Source organism: Diorhabda sublineata, chromosome 6 (genome assembly GCF_026230105.1).
Source record: "Diorhabda sublineata isolate icDioSubl1.1 chromosome 6, icDioSubl1.1, whole genome shotgun sequence".
NCBI classification, from domain to species: domain Eukaryota; kingdom Metazoa; phylum Arthropoda; class Insecta; order Coleoptera; family Chrysomelidae; genus Diorhabda; species Diorhabda sublineata.
The window spans coordinates 18,867,166-18,885,780 of record NC_079479.1 but is presented as its reverse complement, the minus strand read 5'-3'; positions in this window follow the sequence as shown (position 1 = coordinate 18,885,780).

The window sequence follows — 18,615 nt, the reverse complement described above, 5'->3', positions numbered from 1 at the left end:
TCCATTGAAGCCCATTGAAGTCGATTGTCACTTTGTGTTGATTGGAAATTTTCAAAGTCTATCTTCCTCATTTGAAGTCGAATTTCAACATTTCTCATATATTTGAGTGAGTTCGCATCTTACTCTGTCAGATATCGTCGATTTACAATCATTGAAGCCCATTGAGGTCGATTGTCACATTGTGTTTATTGAAAATTTTCAAAGTCTATCTTCCTCATTTGAAGTCGAATTTCAACATTTCTCATATATTCAAATGAGTTCGCATCTAACTTTATCAAATATCGTCGATTAACATCCATTGAAGCCCATTGAAGTCGATTGCCCTTTTGGGTTGATTGAAAATTTTCAAAGTATATCTTCCTCATTTGAAGTCGAATTTCAACATTTCTTATATATTTGAATGAGTTTGTATCTGATTTTGTCAGATATCGTCGATTTACATTCATTGAAGCCCATTGAAGTCGATTCTCACTTTGTGTTGATTGAAAATTTTCAAAGTCTATCTTCCTCATTTGAAGTCGAATTTCATCATTTCTCATATATTTAAATGAGTTCGCATCTAACTTTATCAGATATCGTCGATTAACATCCATTGAAGCCCATTGAAGTCGATTGCCACTTTGTGTTGATTGAAAATTTTCAAAGTCTATCTTCCTCATTTGAAGTCGAATTTCAACATTTCTCATATATTTGAATGAGTTTGTATCTGACTCTGTCAGATATCGTCGATTCACATTCATTGAAGCCCATTGAGGTCGATTGTCACATTGTGTTTATTGAAAATTTTCAAAGTCTATCTTCCTCATTTGAAGTCGAATTTCAACATTTCTCATATATTTAAATGAGTTCGCATCTAACTTTATCAAATATCGTCGATTAACATCCATTGAAGCCCATTGAAGTCGATTGCCCTTTTGGGTTGATTGAAAATTTTCAAAGTCTATCTTCCCCATTTGAAGTCGAATTTCAACATTTCTTATATACTTGAATGAGTTTGTATCTGACTTTGTCAGATATCGTCGATTTACATTCATTGAAGCCCATTGAAGTCGATTCACATTTTGTGTTGATTGAAAATTTTCAAAGTCTATCTTCCTCATTTGAAGTCGAATTTCAACATTTCTTATATATTTGAATGAGTTTGTATCTCACTCTGTCAGATATCGTCGATTCCCATTCATTGAAGCCCATTGAGGTCGATTGTCACTTTGTGTTTATTGAAAATTTTCAAAGTCTATCTTCCCCATTTGAAGTCGAATTTCAACATTTCTCATATATTTTAATGAGTTTGTATCTGACTTTGTCAGATATCGTCGATTTACATTCATTGTAGCCCATTGGAGTCGATTCTCACTTTGTGTTGATTGAAAATTTTCAAAGTCTATCTTTCTCATTTGAAGTCGAATTTCAACATCTCTCATATATTCAAATGAGTTCGCATCTAACTTTATCAGATATCGTCGATTAACATCCATTGAAGCCCATTGAGGTCGATTGTCACTTTGTTTTTATTGAAAATTTTCAAAGTCTATCTTCCTCATTTGAAGTCGAATTTCAACATTTCTTATATATTTGAGTGAGTTCGCATCTGACTCTGTCAGATCTCGTCGATTTACATTCATTGAAGCCCATTGAAGTCGATTGCCGCTTTAGGTTGATTGAAAATTTTCGAAGTCTATCTTCCTCATTTGAAGTTGAATTTCAACATTTCTCATATATTTGAATGAGTTTGTATCTGACTCTGTCAGATATCGTCGATTTACATTCATTGAAGCCCATTGAGGTCGATTGTCACATTGTGTTTATTGAAAATTTTCAAAGTCTATCTTCCCCATTTGAAGTCGAATTTCAACATTTCTTATATATTTGAATGAGTTTGTATCTGACTTTGTCAGATATCGTCGATTTACATTCATTGAAGCCCATTGAAGTCGATTCTCACTTTGTGTTGATTGAAAATTTTCAAAGTCTATCTTCCTCATTTGAAGTCGAATTTCAACATTTCTTATATATTTGAATGAGTTTGTATCTGACTCTGTCAGATATCGTCGATTCCCATTCATTGAAGCCCATTGAGGTCGATTGTCACTTTGTGTTTATTGAAAATTTTCAAAGTCTATCTTCCTCATTTGAAGTCGAATTTCAACATTTCTTATATATTTGAGTGAGTTCGCATCTGACTTTGTCAGATATCGTCGATTAACATCCATTGAAGCCCATTGAAGTCGATTGCCGCTTTAGGTTGATTGAAAATTTTCGAAGTCTATCTTCCTCATTTGAAGTTGAATTTCAACTTTTCTCATATATTTGAATGAGTTTGTATCTGACTCTGTCAGATATCGTCGATTTACATTCATTGAAGCCCATTGAGGTCGATTGTCACATTGTGTTTATTGAAAATTTTCAAAGTCTTTCTTTCTCATTTGAAGTCGAATTTCAACATCTCTCATATATTCAAATGAGTTCGCATCTGACTTTGTCAGATATCGTCGATTAACATCCATTGAAGCCCATTGAAGTCGATTGCCCTTTTGGGTTGATTGAAAATTTTCAAAGTCTATCTTCCTCATTTGAAGTCGAATTTCAACATTTCTCATATAATTGAATGAGTTTGTATCCGACTCTGTCAGATATCGTCGATTTACTTTCATTGAAGCCCATTGAGGTCGATTGTCACTTTGTGTTTATTGAAAATTTTCAAAGTCTATCTTCCTCATTTGAAGTCGAATTTCAACATTTCTCATATATTTAAATGAGTTCGCATCTAACTTTATCAAATATCGTCGATTAACATCCATTGAAGCCCATTGAAGTCGATTGCCCTTTTGGGTTGATTGAAAATTTTCAAAGTCTATCTTCCCCATTTGAAGTCGAATTTCAACATTTCTCATATATTTGAATGAGTTTGTATCTGACTTTGTCAGATATCGTCGATTTACATTCATTGAAGCCCATTGAAGTCGATTCTCACTTTGTGTTGATTGAAAATTTTCAAAGTCTATCTTCCTCATTTGAAGTCGAATTTCAACATTTCTCATATATTTAAATGAGTTCGCATCTAACTTTATCAAATATCGTCGATTAACATCCATTGAAGCCCATTGAAGTCGATTGTCACTTTGTGTTTATAGAAAATTTTCAAAGTCTATCTTCCCCATTTGAAGTCGAATTTCAACATTTCTTATATATTTGAATGAGTTTGTATCTGACTTTGTCAGATATCGTCGATTTACATTAATTGGAGCCCATTGAAGTCGATTCTCACTTTGTGTTGATTGAAAATTTTCAAAGTCTATCTTCCTCATTTGAAGTCGAATTTCAACATTTCTCATATATTTAAATGAGTTCGCATCTAACTTTATCAAATATCGTCGATTAACATCCATTGAAGCCCATTGAAGTCGATTGTCACTTTGTGTTTATAGAAAATTTTCAAAGTCTATCTTCCCCATTTGAAGTCGAATTTCAACATTTCTTATATATTTGAATGAGTTTATATCTGACTTTGTCAGATATCGTCGATTTACATTAATTGGAGCCCATTGAAGTCGATTCTCACTTTGTGTTGATTGAAAATTTTCAAAGTCTATCTTCCTCATTTGAAGTCGAATTTCTCATATATTTGACTCTGACTCTGTCAGATACCGTCGATTTACATTCATTGAAGCCCATTGAGGTCGATTGTCACTTTGTGTTTATTGAAAATTTTCAAAGTCTATCTTCCCCATTTGAAGTCGAATTTCAACATTTCTCATATATTCAAATGAGTTCGCATCTAACTTTATCAGATATCGTCGATTAACATCCATTGAAGCCCAGTGATATCGATTGCCACTTTGGGTTGATTGAAAATTTTTAAAGTCTATCTTCCTCATTTGAAGTCGATTTTCAACATTTCTCATATATTTGAATGAGTTTGTATCTGACTTTGTCAGATATCGTCGATTTACGTTCATTGAAGCCCATTGAAGTCGATTGTCACTTTGTGTTGATTGGAAATTTTCAAAGTCTATCTTCCTCATTTGAAGTCGAATGTCAACATTTCTTATATATTTAAATGAGTTCGCATCTAACTTTATCAGATATCGTCGATTAACATCCATTGAAGTCCATTGAAGTCGATTGCCACTTTGGGTTGATTGAAAATTTTCAAAGTCTATCTTCCTCATTTGAAGTCGAATTTCAACATTTCTCATATATTTAAATGAGTTCGCATCTAACTTTATCAGATATCGTCGATTTACATTCATTGAAGCCCATTGAAGTCGATTCTCACTGTGTTGATTGAAAATTTTCAAAGTCTATCTTCCTTATTTGAAGTTGATTTTCAACATTTCTCATATATTTGAATGAGTTTGCATCTAACATTGTCAGATATCGTCGATTTACATCCATTGAAGCTCATTGAAGTCGATTGTCACTTTGTGTTGATTGAAAATTTTCAAAGTCTATCTTCCTCATTTGAAGTCGAATTTCAACATTTCTTATATATTTGAGTGAGTTCGCATCTGACTTTGTCAGATATCGTCGATTAACATCCATTGAAGCCCATTGAAGTCGATTGCCCTTTTGGGTTGATTGAAAATTTTCAAAGTCTATCTTCCTCATTTGAAGTCGAATTTCAACATTTCTCATATATTTGAATGAGTTTGTATCCGACTCTGTCAGATATCGTCGATTTACATTCATTGAAGCCCATTGAGGTCGATTGTCACATTGTGTTTATTGAAAATTTTCAAAGTCTATCTTCCTCATTTGAAGTCGAATTTCAACATTTCTCATATATTTAAATGAGTTCGCATCTAACTTTATCAAATATCGTCGATTAACATCCATTGAAGCCCATTGAAGTCGATTGCCCTATTGGGTTGATTGAAAATTTTCAAAGTCTATCTTCCTCATTTGAAGTCGAATTTCAACATTTCTCATATAATTGAATGAGTTTGTATCCGACTCTGTCAGATATCGTCGATTTACTTTCATTGAAGCCCATTGAGGTCGATTGTCACATTGTGTTTATTGAAAATTTTCAAAGTCTATCTTCCTCATTTGAAGTCGAATTTCAACATTTCTCATATATTTAAATGAGTTCGCATCTAACTTTATCAAATATCGTCGATTAACATCCATTGAAGCCCATTGAAGTCGATTGCCCTTTTGGGTTGATTGAAAATTTTCAAAGTCTATCTTCCCCATTTGAAGTCGAATTTCAACATTTCTTATATATTTGAATGAGTTTGTATCTGACTTTGTCAGATATTGTCGATTTACATTCATTGAAGCCCATTGAAGTCGATTCTCACTTTGTGTTGATTGAAAATTTTCAAAGTCTATCTTCCTCATTTGAAGTCGAATTTCTCATATATTTGACTCTGACTCTGTCAGATACCGTCGATTTACATTCATTGAAGCCCATTGAGGTCGATTGTCACTTTGTGTTTATTGAAAATTTTCAAAGTCTATCTTCCTCATTTGAAGTCGAATTTCAACATTTCTCATATATTCAAATGAGTTCGCATCTAACTTTATCAGATATCGTCGATTAACATCCATTGAAGCCCATTGAAGTCGATTGCCACTTTGGGTTGATTGAAAATTTTTAAAGTCTATCTTCCTCATTTGAAGTCGAATTTCAACATTTCTCATATATTTAAATGAGTTCGCATCTAACTTTATCAGATATCGTCGATTAACATCCATTGAAGCCCATTGAAGTCGATTGTCACTTTGTGTTTATTGAAAATTTTCAAAGTCTATCTTCCTCATTCGAAGTCGAATTTCAACATTTCTTATATATTTGAGTGAGTTCGCATCTGACTTTATCAGATATCGTCGATTAACATCCATTGAAGCCCAGTGATGTCGATTGCCACTTTGGGTTGATTGAAAATTTTCAAAGTCTATCTCCTCATTTGAAGTCGATTTTCAACATTTCTCATATATTTGAATGAGTTTGTATCTGACTTTGTCAGATATCGTCGATTTACATTCATTGAAGCCCATTGAAGTCGATTGTCACTTTGTGTTGATTGGAAATTTTCAAAGTCTATCTTCCTCATTTGAAGTCCAATTTCAACATTTCTCATATATTTAAATGAGTTCGCATCTAACTTTATCAGATATCGTCGGTTTACATTCATTGAAGCCCATTGAAGTCGATTCTCACTGTGTTGATTGAAAATTTTCAAAGTCTATCTTCCTCATTTGAAGTGGATTTTCAACATTTCTCATATATTTGAATGAGTTTGCATCTAACATTGTCAGATATCGTCGATTTACATCCATTGAAGCTCATTGAAGTCGATTGTCACTTTGTGTTGATTGAAAATTTTCAAAGTCTATCTTCCTCATTTGAAGTCGAATTTCATTATTTCTTATATATTTGAGTGAGTTCGCATCTGACTTTGTCAGATATCGTCGATTAACATCCATTGAAGCCCATTGAAGTCGATTGCCCTTTTGGGTTGATTGAAAATTTTCAAAGTCTATCTTCCTCATTTGAAGTCGAATTTCAACATTTCTCATATATTTGAATGAGTTTGTATCCAACTCTGTCAGATATCGTCGATTTACATTCATTGAAGCCCATTGAGGTCGATTGTCACATTGTGTTTATTGAAAATTTTCAGTCTATCTTCCTCATTTGAAGTCGAATTTCAACATTTCTCATATATTTGAATGAGTTCGCATCTAACTTTATCAGATATCGTCGATTAACATCCATTGAAGTCCATTGAAGTCGATTGCCACTTTGGGTTGATTGAAAATTTTCAAAGTCTATCTTCCTCATTTGAAGTCGAATTTCAACATTTCTCATATATTTAAATGAGTTCGCATCTAACTTTATCAGATATCGTCGATTTACATTCATTGAAGCCCATTGAAGTCGATTCTCACTGTGTTGATTGAAAATTTTCAAAGTCTATCTTCCTTATTTGCAGTCGATTTTCAACATTTCTCATATATTTGAATGAGTTTGCATCTAACATTGTCAGATATCGTCGATTTACATCCATTGAAGCTCATTGAAGTCGATTATCACTTTGTGTTGATTGAAAATTTTCAAAGTCTATCTTCCTCATTTGAAGTCGAATTTCAACATTTCTCATATATTTGAATGAGTTTGTATCCGACTCTGTCAGATATCGTCGATTTACATTCATTGAAGCCCATTGAGGTCGATTGTCACATTGTGTTTATTGAAAATTTTCAAAGTCTATCTTCCTCATTTGAAGTCGAATTTCAACATTTCTCATATATTTAAATGAGTTCGCATCTAACTTTATCAAATATCGTCGATTAACATCCATTGAAGCCCATTGAAGTCGATTGCCCTATTGGGTTGATTGAAAATTTTCAAAGTCTATCTTCCTCATTTGAAGTCGAATTTCAACATTTCTCATATAATTGAATGAGTTTGTATCCGACTCTGTCAGATATCGTCGATTTACTTTCATTGAAGCCCATTGAGGTCGATTGTCACATTGTGTTTATTGAAAATTTTCAAAGTCTATCTTCCTCATTTGAAGTCGAATTTCAACATTTCTCATATATTTAAATGAGTTCGCATCTAACTTTATCAAATATCGTCGATTAACATCCATTGAAGCCCATTGAAGTCGATTGCCCTTTTGGGTTGATTGAAAATTTTCAAAGTCTATCTTCCCCATTTGAAGTCGAATTTCAACATTTCTTATATATTTGAATGAGTTTGTATCTGACTTTGTCAGATATTGTCGATTTACATTCATTGAAGCCCATTGAAGTCGATTCTCACTTTGTGTTGATTGAAAATTTTCAAAGTCTATCTTCCTCATTTGAAGTCGAATTTCTCATATATTTGACTCTGACTCTGTCAGATACCGTCGATTTACATTCATTGAAGCCCATTGAGGTCGATTGTCACTTTGTGTTTATTGAAAATTTTCAAAGTCTATCTTCCTCATTTGAAGTCGAATTTCAACATTTCTCATATATTCAAATGAGTTCGCATCTAACTTTATCAGATATCGTCGATTAACATCCATTGAAGCCCATTGAAGTCGATTGCCACTTTGGGTTGATTGAAAATTTTTAAAGTCTATCTTCCTCATTTGAAGTCGAATTTCAACATTTCTCATATATTTAAATGAGTTCGCATCTAACTTTATCAGATATCGTCGATTAACATCCATTGAAGCCCATTGAAGTCGATTGTCACTTTGTGTTTATTGAAAATTTTCAAAGTCTATCTTCCTCATTCGAAGTCGAATTTCAACATTTCTTATATATTTGAGTGAGTTCGCATATGACTTTATCAGATATCGTCGATTAACATCCATTGAAGCCCAGTGATGTCGATTGCCACTTTGGGTTGATTGAAAATTTTCAAAGTCTATCTCCTCATTTGAAGTCGATTTTCAACATTTCTCATATATTTGAATGAGTTTGTATCTGACTTTGTCAGATATCGTCGATTTACATTCATTGAAGCCCATTGAAGTCGATTGTCACTTTGTGTTGATTGGAAATTTTCAAAGTCTATCTTCCTCATTTGAAGTCCAATTTCAACATTTCTCATATATTTAAATGAGTTCGCATCTAACTTTATCAGATATCGTCGGTTTACATTCATTGAAGCCCATTGAAGTCGATTCTCACTGTGTTGATTGAAAATTTTCAAAGTCTATCTTCCTCATTTGAAGTCGATTTTCAACATTTCTCATATATTTGAATGAGTTTGCATCTAACATTGTCAGATATCGTCGATTTACATCCATTGAAGCTCATTGAAGTCGATTGTCACTTTGTGTTGATTGAAAATTTTCAAAGTCTATCTTCCTCATTTGAAGTCGAATTTCATTATTTCTTATATATTTGAGTGAGTTCGCATCTGACTTTGTCAGATATCGTCGATTAACATCCATTGAAGCCCATTGAAGTCGATTGCCCTTTTGGGTTGATTGAAAATTTTCAAAGTCTATCTTCCTCATTTGAAGTCGAATTTCAACATTTCTCATATATTTGAATGAGTTTGTATCCAACTCTGTCAGATATCGTCGATTTACATTCATTGAAGCCCATTGAGGTCGATTGTCACATTGTGTTTATTGAAAATTTTCAGTCTATCTTCCTCATTTGAAGTCGAATTTCAACATTTCTCATATATTTGAATGAGTTCGCATCTAACTTTATCAGATATCGTCGATTAACATCCATTGAAGTCCATTGAAGTCGATTGCCACTTTGGGTTGATTGAAAATTTTCAAAGTCTATCTTCCTCATTTGAAGTCGAATTTCAACATTTCTCATATATTTAAATGAGTTCGCATCTAACTTTATCAGATATCGTCGATTTACATTCATTGAAGCCCATTGAAGTCGATTCTCACTGTGTTGATTGAAAATTTTCAAAGTCTATCTTCCTTATTTGCAGTCGATTTTCAACATTTCTCATATATTTGAATGAGTTTGCATCTAACATTGTCAGATATCGTCGATTTACATCCATTGAAGCTCATTGAAGTCGATTATCACTTTGTGTTGATTGAAAATTTTCAAAGTCTATCTTCCTCATTTGAAGTCGAATTTCAACATTTCTCATATATTTGAATGAGTTTGTATCCGACTCTGTCAGATATCGTCGATTTACATTCATTGAAGCCCATTGAGGTCGATTGTCACATTGTGTTTATTGAAAATTTTCAAAGTCTATCTTCCTCATTTGAAGTCGAATTTCAACATTTCTCATATATTTAAATGAGTTCGCATCTAACTTTATCAAATATCGTCGATTAACATCCATTGAAGCCCATTGAAGTCGATTGCCCTATTGGGTTGATTGAAAATTTTCAAAGTCTATCTTCCTCATTTGAAGTCGAATTTCAACATTTCTCATATAATTGAATGAGTTTGTATCCGACTCTGTCAGATATCGTCGATTTACTTTCATTGAAGCCCATTGAGGTCGATTGTCACATTGTGTTTATTGAAAATTTTCAAAGTCTATCTTCCTCATTTGAAGTCGAATTTCAACATTTCTCATATATTTAAATGAGTTCGCATCTAACTTTATCAAATATCGTCGATTAACATCCATTGAAGCCCATTGAAGTCGATTGCCCTTTTGGGTTGATTGAAAATTTTCAAAGTCTATCTTCCCCATTTGAAGTCGAATTTCAACATTTCTTATATATTTGAATGAGTTTGTATCTGACTTTGTCAGATATTGTCGATTTACATTCATTGAAGCCCATTGAAGTCGATTCTCACTTTGTGTTGATTGAAAATTTTCAAAGTCTATCTTCCTCATTTGAAGTCGAATTTCTCATATATTTGACTCTGACTCTGTCAGATACCGTCGATTTACATTCATTGAAGCCCATTGAGGTCGATTGTCACTTTGTGTTTATTGAAAATTTTCAAAGTCTATCTTCCTCATTTGAAGTCGAATTTCAACATTTCTCATATATTCAAATGAGTTCGCATCTAACTTTATCAGATATCGTCGATTAACATCCATTGAAGCCCATTGAAGTCGATTGCCACTTTGGGTTGATTGAAAATTTTTAAAGTCTATCTTCCTCATTTGAAGTCGAATTTCAACATTTCTCATATATTTAAATGAGTTCGCATCTAACTTTATCAGATATCGTCGATTAACATCCATTGAAGCCCATTGAAGTCGATTGTCACTTTGTGTTTATTGAAAATTTTCAAAGTCTATCTTCCTCATTCGAAGTCGAATTTCAACATTTCTTATATATTTGAGTGAGTTCGCATCTGACTTTATCAGATATCGTCGATTAACATCCATTGAAGCCCAGTGATGTCGATTGCCACTTTGGGTTGATTGAAAATTTTCAAAGTCTATCTCCTCATTTGAAGTCGATTTTCAACATTTCTCATATATTTGAATGAGTTTGTATCTGACTTTGTCAGATATCGTCGATTTACATTCATTGAAGCCCATTGAAGTCGATTGTCACTTTGTGTTGATTGGAAATTTTCAAAGTCTATCTTCCTCATTTGAAGTCCAATTTCAACATTTCTCATATATTTAAATGAGTTCGCATCTAACTTTATCAGATATCGTCGGTTTACATTCATTGAAGCCCATTGAAGTCGATTCTCACTGTGTTGATTGAAAATTTTCAAAGTCTATCTTCCTCATTTGAAGTCGATTTTCAACATTTCTCATATATTTGAATGAGTTTGCATCTAACATTGTCAGATATCGTCGATTTACATCCATTGAAGCTCATTGAAGTCGATTGTCACTTTGTGTTGATTGAAAATTTTCAAAGTCTATCTTCCTCATTTGAAGTCGAATTTCATTATTTCTTATATATTTGAGTGAGTTCGCATCTGACTTTGTCAGATATCGTCGATTAACATCCATTGAAGCCCATTGAAGTCGATTGCCCTTTTGGGTTGATTGAAAATTTTCAAAGTCTATCTTCCTCATTTGAAGTCGAATTTCAACATTTCTCATATATTTGAATGAGTTTGTATCCAACTCTGTCAGATATCGTCGATTTACATTCATTGAAGCCCATTGAGGTCGATTGTCACATTGTGTTTATTGAAAATTTTCAGTCTATCTTCCTCATTTGAAGTCGAATTTCAACATTTCTCATATATTTGAATGAGTTCGCATCTAACTTTATCAGATATCGTCGATTAACATCCATTGAAGTCCATTGAAGTCGATTGCCACTTTGGGTTGATTGAAAATTTTCAAAGTCTATCTTCCTCATTTGAAGTCGAATTTCAACATTTCTCATATATTTAAATGAGTTCGCATCTAACTTTATCAGATATCGTCGATTTACATTCATTGAAGCCCATTGAAGTCGATTCTCACTGTGTTGATTGAAAATTTTCAAAGTCTATCTTCCTTATTTGCAGTCGATTTTCAACATTTCTCATATATTTGAATGAGTTTGCATCTAACATTGTCAGATATCGTCGATTTACATCCATTGAAGCTCATTGAAGTCGATTGTCACTTTGTGTTGATTGAAAATTTTCAAAGTCTATCTTCCTCATTTGAAGTCGAATTTCAACATTTCTTATATATTTGAGTGAGTTCGCATCTGACTTTGTCAGATATCGTCGATTAACATCCATTGAAGCCCATTGAAGTCGATTGCCCTTTTGGGTTGATTGAAAATTTTCAAAGTCTATCTTCCTCATTTGAAGTCGAATTTCAACATTTCTCATATATTTGAATGAGTTTGTATCCGACTCTGTCAGATATCGTCGATTTACATTCATTGAAGCCCATTGAGGTCGATTGTCACATTGTGTTTATTGAAAATTTTCAAAGTCTATCTTCCTCATTTGAAGTCGAATTTCAACATTTCTCATATATTTAAATGAGTTCGCATCTAACTTTATCAAATATCGTCGATTAACATCCATTGAAGCCCATTGAAGTCGATTGCCCTATTGGGTTGATTGAAAATTTTCAAAGTCTATCTTCCTCATTTGAAGTCGAATTTCAACATTTCTCATATAATTGAATGAGTTTGTATCCGACTCTGTCAGATATCGTCGATTTACTTTCATTGAAGCCCATTGAGGTCGATTGTCACATTGTGTTTATTGAAAATTTTCAAAGTCTATCTTCCTCATTTGAAGTCGAATTTCAACATTTCTCATATATTTAAATGAGTTCGCATCTAACTTTATCAAATATCGTCGATTAACATCCATTGAAGCCCATTGAAGTCGATTGCCCTTTTGGGTTGATTGAAAATTTTCAAAGTCTATCTTCCCCATTTGAAGTCGAATTTCAACATTTCTTATATATTTGAATGAGTTTGTATCTGACTTTGTCAGATATTGTCGATTTACATTCATTGAAGCCCATTGAAGTCGATTCTCACTTTGTGTTGATTGAAAATTTTCAAAGTCTATCTTCCTCATTTGAAGTCGAATTTCTCATATATTTGACTCTGACTCTGTCAGATACCGTCGATTTACATTCATTGAAGCCCATTGAGGTCGATTGTCACTTTGTGTTTATTGAAAATTTTCAAAGTCTATCTTCCTCATTTGAAGTCGAATTTCAACATTTCTCATATATTCAAATGAGTTCGCATCTAACTTTATCAGATATCGTCGATTAACATCCATTGAAGCCCATTGAAGTCGATTGCCACTTTGGGTTGATTGAAAATTTTTAAAGTCTATCTTCCTCATTTGAAGTCGAATTTCAACATTTCTCATATATTTAAATGAGTTCGCATCTAACTTTATCAGATATCGTCGATTAACATCCATTGAAGCCCATTGAAGTCGATTGTCACTTTGTGTTTATTGAAAATTTTCAAAGTCTATCTTCCTCATTCGAAGTCGAATTTCAACATTTCTTATATATTTGAGTGAGTTCGCATCTGACTTTATCAGATATCGTCGATTAACATCCATTGAAGCCCAGTGATGTCGATTGCCACTTTGGGTTGATTGAAAATTTTCAAAGTCTATCTCCTCATTTGAAGTCGATTTTCAACATTTCTCATATATATGAATGAGTTTGTATCTGACTTTGTCAGATATCGTCGATTTACATTCATTGAAGCCCATTGAAGTCGATTGTCACTTTGTGTTGATTGGAAATTTTCAAAGTCTATCTTCCTCATTTGAAGTCGAATTTCAACATTTCCTATATATTTAAATGAGTTCGCATCTAACTTTATCAGATATCGTCGATTAACATCCATTGAAGTCCATTGAAGTCGATTGCCACTTTGGGTTGATTGAAAATTTTCAAAGTCTATCTTCCTCATTTGAAGTCGAATTTCAACATTTCTCATATATTTAAATGAGTTCGCATCTAACTTTATCAGATATCGTCGGTTTACATTCATTGAAGCCCATTGAAGTCGATTCTCACTGTGTTGATTGAAAATTTTCAAAGTCTATCTTCCTCATTTGAAGTCGATTTTCAACATTTCTCATATATTTGAATGAGTTTGCATCTAACATTGTCAGATATCGTCGATTTACATCCATTGAAGCTCATTGAAGTCGATTGTCACTTTGTGTTGATTGAAAATTTTCAAAGTCTATCTTCCTCATTTGAAGTCGAATTTCATTATTTCTTATATATTTGAGTGAGTTCGCATCTGACTTTGTCAGATATCGTCGATTAACATCCATTGAAGCCCATTGAAGTCGATTGCCCTTTTGGGTTGATTGAAAATTTTCAAAGTCTATCTTCCTCATTTGAAGTCGAATTTCAACATTTCTCATATATTTGAATGAGTTTGTATCCAACTCTGTCAGATATCGTCGATTTACATTCATTGAAGCCCATTGAGGTCGATTGTCACATTGTGTTTATTGAAAATTTTCAGTCTATCTTCCTCATTTGAAGTCGAATTTCAACATTTCTCATATATTTGAATGAGTTCGCATCTAACTTTATCAAATATCGTCGATTTACATCCATTGAAGCCCATTGAAGTCGATTGCCCTTTTGGGTTGATTGAAAATTTTCAAAGTCTATCTTCCTCATTTGAAGTCGAATTTCAACATTTCTCATATATTTAAATGAGTTCGCATCTAACTTTATCAGATATCGTCGGTTTACATTCATTGAAGCCCATTGAAGTCGATTCTCACTGTGTTGATTGAAAATTTTCAAAGTCTATCTTCCTCATTTGAAGTCGATTTTCAACATTTCTCATATATTTGAATGAGTTTGCATCTAACATTGTCAGATATCGTCGATTTACATCCATTGAAGCTCATTGAAGTCGATTGTCACTTTGTGTTGATTGAAAATTTTCAAAGTCTATCTTCCTCATTTGAAGTCGAATTTCATTATTTCTTATATATTTGAGTGAGTTCGCATCTGACTTTGTCAGATATCGTCGATTAACATCCATTGAAGCCCATTGAAGTCGATTGCCCTTTTGGGTTGATTGAAAATTTTCAAAGTCTATCTTCCTCATTTGAAGTCGAATTTCAACATTTCTCATATATTTGAATGAGTTTGTATCCAACTCTGTCAGATATCGTCGATTTACATTCATTGAAGCCCATTGAGGTCGATTGTCACATTGTGTTTATTGAAAATTTTCAGTCTATCTTCCTCATTTGAAGTCGAATTTCAACATTTCTCATATATTTGAATGAGTTCGCATCTAACTTTATCAAATATCGTCGATTTACATCCATTGAAGCCCATTGAAGTCGATTGCCCTTTTGGGTTGATTGAAAATTTTCAAAGTCTATCTTCCCCATTTGAAGTCGAATTTCAACATTTCTCATATATTTAAATGAATTCGCATCTAACTTTATCAAATATCGTCGATTAACATCCATTGAAGCCCATTGAAGTCGATTGTCACTTTGTGTTTATTGAAAATTTTCAAAGTCTATCTTCCCCATTTGAAGTCGAATTTCAACATTTCTTATATATTTGAATGAGTTTGTATCTGACTTTGTCAGATATCGTCGATTTACATTCATTGAAGCCCATTGAAGTCGATTCTCACTTTGTGTTGATTGAAAATTTTCAAAGTCTATCTTCCTCATTTGAAGTCGAATTTCAACATTTCTCATATATTTGAATGAGTTTGTATCTGACTTTGTCAGATATCGTCGATTTACATTCATTGAAGCCCATTGAAGTCGATTGTCACTTTGTGTTGATTGGAAATTTTCAAAGTCTATCTTCCTCATTTGAAGTCCAATTTCAACATTTCTCATATATTTAAATGAGTTCGCATCTAACTTTATCAGATATCGTCGGTTTACATTCATTGAAGCCCATTGAAGTCGATTCTCACTGTGTTGATTGAAAATTTTCAAAGTCTATCTTCCTCATTTGAAGTCGATTTTCAACATTTCTCATATATTTGAATGAGTTTGCATCTAACATTGTCAGATATCGTCGATTTACATCCATTGAAGCTCATTGAAGTCGATTGTCACTTTGTGTTGATTGAAAATTTTCAAAGTCTATCTTCCTCATTTGAAGTCGAATTTCATTATTTCTTATATATTTGAGTGAGTTCGCATCTGACTTTGTCAGATATCGTCGATTAACATCCATTGAAGCCCATTGAAGTCGATTGCCCTTTTGGGTTGATTGAAAATTTTCAAAGTCTATCTTCCTCATTTGAAGTCGAATTTCAACATTTCTCATATATTTGAATGAGTTTGTATCCAACTCTGTCAGATATCGTCGATTTACATTCATTGAAGCCCATTGAGGTCGATTGTCACATTGTGTTTATTGAAAATTTTCAGTCTATCTTCCTCATTTGAAGTCGAATTTCAACATTTCTCATATATTTGAATGAGTTCGCATCTAACTTTATCAAATATCGTCGATTTACATCCATTGAAGCCCATTGAAGTCGATTGCCCTTTTGGGTTGATTGAAAATTTTCAAAGTCTATCTTCCCCATTTGAAGTCGAATTTCAACATTTCTCATATATTTAAATGAATTCGCATCTAACTTTATCAAATATCGTCGATTAACATCCATTGAAGCCCATTGAAGTCGATTGTCACTTTGTGTTTATTGAAAATTTTCAAAGTCTATCTTCCCCATTTGAAGTCGAATTTCAACATTTCTTATATATTTGAATGAGTTTGTATCTGACTTTGTCAGATATCGTCGATTTACATTCATTGAAGCCCATTGAAGTCGATTGTCACTTTGTGTTTATTGAAAATTTTCAAAGTCTATCTTCCCCATTTGAAGTCGAATTTCAACATTTCTCATATATTTGAATGAGTTTGTATCTGACTTTGTCAGATATCGTCGATTTACATTCATTGAAGCCCATTGAAGTCGATTGTCACTTTGTGTTGATTGGAAATTTTCAAAGTCTATCTTCCTCATTTGAAGTCCAATTTCAACATTTCTCATATATTTAAATGAGTTCGCATCTAACTTTATCAGATATCGTCGGTTTACATTCATTGAAGCCCATTGAAGTCGATTCTCACTGTGTTGATTGAAAATTTTCAAAGTCTATCTTCCTCATTTGAAGTCGATTTTCAACATTTCTCATATATTTGAATGAGTTTGCATCTAACATTGTCAGATATCGTCGATTTACATCCATTGAAGCTCATTGAAGTCGATTGTCACTTTGTGTTGATTGAAAATTTTCAAAGTCTATCTTCCTCATTTGAAGTCGAATTTCATTATTTCTTATATATTTGAGTGAGTTCGCATCTGACTTTGTCAGATATCGTCGATTAACATCCATTGAAGCCCATTGAAGTCGATTGCCCTTTTGGGTTGATTGAAAATTTTCAAAGTCTATCTTCCTCATTTGAAGTCGAATTTCAACATTTCTCATATATTTGAATGAGTTTGTATCCAACTCTGTCAGATATCGTCGATTTACATTCATTGAAGCCCATTGAGGTCGATTGTCACATTGTGTTTATTGAAAATTTTCAGTCTATCTTCCTCATTTGAAGTCGAATTTCAACATTTCTCATATATTTGAATGAGTTCGCATCTAACTTTATCAGATATCGTCGATTAACATCCATTGAAGTCCATTGAAGTCGATTGCCACTTTGGGTTGATTGAAAATTTTCAAAGTCTATCTTCCTCATTTGAAGTCGAATTTCAACATTTCTCATATATTTAAATGAGTTCGCATCTAACTTTATCAGATATCGTCGATTTACATTCATTGAAGCCCATTGAAGTCGATTCTCACTGTGTTGATTGAAAATTTTCAAAGTCTATCTTCCTTATTTGCAGTCGATTTTCAACATTTCTCATATATTTGAATGAGTTTGCATCTAACATTGTCAGATATCGTCGATTTACATCCATTGAAGCTCATTGAAGTCGATTGTCACTTTGTGTTGATTGAAAATTTTCAAAGTCTATCTTCCTCATTTGAAGTCGAATTTCAACATTTCTTATATATTTGAGTGAGTTCGCATCTGACTTTGTCAGATATCGTCGATTAACATCCATTGAAGCCCATTGAAGTCGATTGCCCTTTTGGGTTGATTGAAAATTTTCAAAGTCTATCTTCCTCATTTGAAGTCGAATTTCAACATTTCTCATATATTTGAATGAGTTTGTATCCGACTCTGTCAGATATCGTCGATTTACATTCATTGAAGCCCATTGAGGTCGATTGTCACATTGTGTTTATTGAAAATTTTCAAAGTCTATCTTCCTCATTTGAAGTCGAATTTCAACATTTCTCATATATTTAAATGAGTTCGCATCTAACTTTATCAAATATCGTCGATTAACATCCATTGAAGCCCATTGAAGTCGATTGCCCTATTGGGTTGATTGAAAATTTTCAAAGTCTATCTTCCTCATTTGAAGTCGAATTTCAACATTTCTCATATAATTGAATGAGTTTGTATCCGACTCTGTCAGATATCGTCGATTTACTTTCATTGAAGCCCATTGAGGTCGATTGTCACATTGTGTTTATTGAAAATTTTCAAAGTCTATCTTCCTCATTTGAAGTCGAATTTCAACATTTCTCATATATTTAAATGAGTTCGCATCTAACTTTATCAAATATCGTCGATTAACATCCATTGAAGCCCATTGAAGTCGATTGCCCTTTTGGGTTGATTGAAAATTTTCAAAGTCTATCTTCCCCATTTGAAGT